Raw genomic sequence first — 3,313 nt, forward strand, 5'->3', positions numbered from 1 at the left:
CCCAACACAGACACGGCTGTAGCCCCACTGAACTCTGCCCAGTCCCCCAGCTCAGGGCCTTTGCTCAGGCTGTGCCTGGAATGCCTTCCCTCCAGCCCTCCCAGCCATCTCAGATATATTTCATCCATCCCCAAGCCCAGCCCTAATGCCACCTCTTCCAGGAAGCCTTCCCTGACTCTCCCCCCACCGGATAGCTCCGACCCTCCACAGGCCACCTTCTTGGGGCTCCAAGCCCTGGGGCTCCCTGCCCAGACAAACCACAGGCAGCCTTGCCTTCTCTTTCCTGCCACGAGGCTGGGGGTTCCCAGAGGGCCAGGCTTGGTGAAGATGAGGATAATGGCACACAGGGCATTTGGCAGAGGGACCAACCGGCTCAGGCAAAAGCACCGCAGTGGGGAATCAGTATGGCTGGAACAGAGGGGGATGAAAGAGAATGAGGTAAGGCCTAGACTTTTGGGGGAAGGAGGGAGCAGTAGTTGAGGCCCTGGGACTGAGGCCCTGCCCTGCCTACAAATGGGTGGGTAAGCAACTGCTCCTCTCTGAACCTAGTTTTCTCCTCTGTGAAATGGGTATGAGAGTAGCAATAAAGCAGTGTGCTTAATCCTAGCAGGGCTTCACTCACAGAAGCTACCATTCACTCATTCATTTGTTCATTCAGCAAATAATTACTGGAGTTTTTCTGGGGCACAACAGGTTAAGGATCTGGCGTTGTCATTTGCTGCTGTGGAGGAGATTTGAGCCCCGGCCTGGGAACTTCTGTATGCCAGGGTGTGGCAAACAAAAACAAAAACAAAACAAAAACTAATAGTTATTGAATATCGGAGTTCCTGTCGTGGCGCAGCGGAAAGAGATCCAACTAGGAACCATGAGGTTGCGGGTTCGATCCCTGGCCTTGCTCAGTGGGTTAAAGGATCTGGTGTTGCCGTGAGCTGTGGTGTAGGTCGCAGACGCGGCTCGGATCTGGAGTTGCTGTGGCTCTGGCCTAGGCCTTTTTCTCCTAAAAAGGAGAAAACAAACAAACAAACAAAAAAAGTTATTGAATATCTGCTGTGTGTGCCAGGTATTCCTCCACCTTGAAGGCACACCAGTAAACAAAATGGATAAAAATTCTGCCCTCTAGGAGAGAGAGAGAATATAAAAAAGAAAAATAAGTAAACTACTTGTTTATTATTTATTTATTCATTTATTTCTTTTTGCCATTTCTTAGGCCGCTCTTGCAGCATATGGAGGTTCCCAGGCCAGGGGTCGAATCAGAGCTGTGGCTGCCGGCCTACGCCGGAGCCACAGCAATGCGGGATCCAAGCCGCATCTGCGATCCTTAACCCACTGAGCAAGGCCAGGGATCGAACCCGCAACCTCATGGTTCCTAGTCGGATTCACTAACCACTGAGTCACGACGGGAACTCCTCCTATGATATTTTTTAAAACAGGAGAGAAGGGGTCCAAGGAAGGCCTTTCTGAAGAGATGACATATGTGTGAAGACTGAGGTGCATTCCTGACAGAGAGCACAACCTGTGCAAAGGCGCTGGGGCTGGACTGGCCCTGGTGTGTTGGAGGAACAGTATGGAGGTCTGTGTGGCTGGAGCAGAAACAGGAGGGGCAGGGAGGGGACGGACAGTTCATGTAGGGCCTTGAGGGCCACAGGGAGGACTTAGTTATTTTTCCTGTTTTTGTTGTTGATTTTTTCTTTTTAGGGCCGCGCCTGCGGCATATGGAGGTTCCCAGGCTAGGGGCTGAATTGGAGCCACAGCTGCCGGCCTATGCCACAGCCACAGCCACGCCAGATCCAAGCCCTGTCTTTGACCTACCCCACAGCTCACGGCAACGCTGGACCCTTAACCCACTGAGCGAGGCCAGGGATTGAACCTGTGTCCTCACGGATGCTAATCAGATTTATTTCCGCTGAGCCGCAATGGGAACCCCAGGACTTAGGTTTTTACCCTGGGGGAGGTGGGAGCCCTGGAGGGCTGTGGGCAGAGGAGGGACAGGAGCTGATTTGATGTTTATGGTCATTTTTATGATTTTTGCTGGGTTTCTCCCTCCTTGCTGTGCTGTGGCGGCCCTGTGGGGAGGTGAGAGGCGCTCCCAGGGTTTCCCAACCTCCCCAACCCCTCTCCCACTGGCCACTGCTTGCCACCTTTGGGAAGCATTGGCTGGAGAAGAGACTTCGGGAGACACCCCTGCTTTGTTCCCCAACTGTTTGGTAAACAGAGTGATAGCTCCAAGGAAACCACCCAGGGGTCATCACAGCGGCTGGACCCTCCTCCTCCCAGCTTACAGCCCAGGGCCACCAACTGTCCTCCTGTCCTGTCAGCCCCACCAGCCCATAGCTGGGCTCCCTGGCCAGGAGCAGGCTGGGGGCATTCAGGGAGGGCACAGCTGGTTATTTTTCTACTTGCCTGTACCCCTACCCATAGACAGCCTGCTTGGCACACAGGCTCAGGCTCTGGGGCTGGGTTCAATTCCTGTCCCTGCTATTTCCTAGCTCTATGGTGTCAGGCACTGGTTACCTCTTCCAGGAAGCCACCCTGGGTTGGCCCCAGCCCACCGGGACTGGATCTCACTCCTAAGTCACCCCTAGTTCTGTTGGTGCCCTGTCTTGGTCTGTATTTCGGCCCTTTCTCAAGGCAGGTCCCTTCAGGAAAGTGACATCCCCTTCTCTGCTCAGGACAGATGCTGCTCCTCACTTTCTGCCTGGGCAGTGCTAAGCTGCTATTTGTTGAGCACCTGCTGGGTACCAAACACTGGGGTAAACAGGGCACATGCTTGACCTTATTTCACACTCACAATCACCCTATGGTCCATTTAGCCAAACATTTATTAAGTACCGACTGTGTGCCAGGGATTGTTCTATGGCTGGGGACATAAAAGGGAACAAATGATGGACCTGGTGGAGGTGTGGGAGGAGGCTGTGTGTGTGTGTGGGGGGGGACAACAGAGGGAACAGCAGGTGCAAAGGCCCTGCGGCAGCTCCAGGCCTGGAGATTTGGAGGAACAGAGAGGAGGCCTGTGTGGCCAAAGCACAGTGAGTGAGGGGGAGAGAAGGAGGGAGGGCAGAGTGGAGATAAGAACCATGCCTATCACAGAGGCCAAGAGAGTATGCGGGCTGTGCCTTGGGGGTAGAGGATTGCCCATGAATCATTCAGCCTGGTTAGGGCAGGTGCCACGGGCAGAGGCTGCTCAGTGCTGAGAGCAGGGGAAAGGTGCTGGGCCCAGGGCCCACGCCGGGCCTGGCAGGCAAGCACGTGACTGTCCAGGGCCCTCCCCCGGCCCACTGGCTGCCTGCCTCTGCCAGCCAAGCCTGCACCGCCC

Source organism: Phacochoerus africanus, chromosome 4, assembly GCF_016906955.1.
Source record: "Phacochoerus africanus isolate WHEZ1 chromosome 4, ROS_Pafr_v1, whole genome shotgun sequence".
NCBI lineage: Eukaryota > Metazoa > Chordata > Mammalia > Artiodactyla > Suidae > Phacochoerus > Phacochoerus africanus.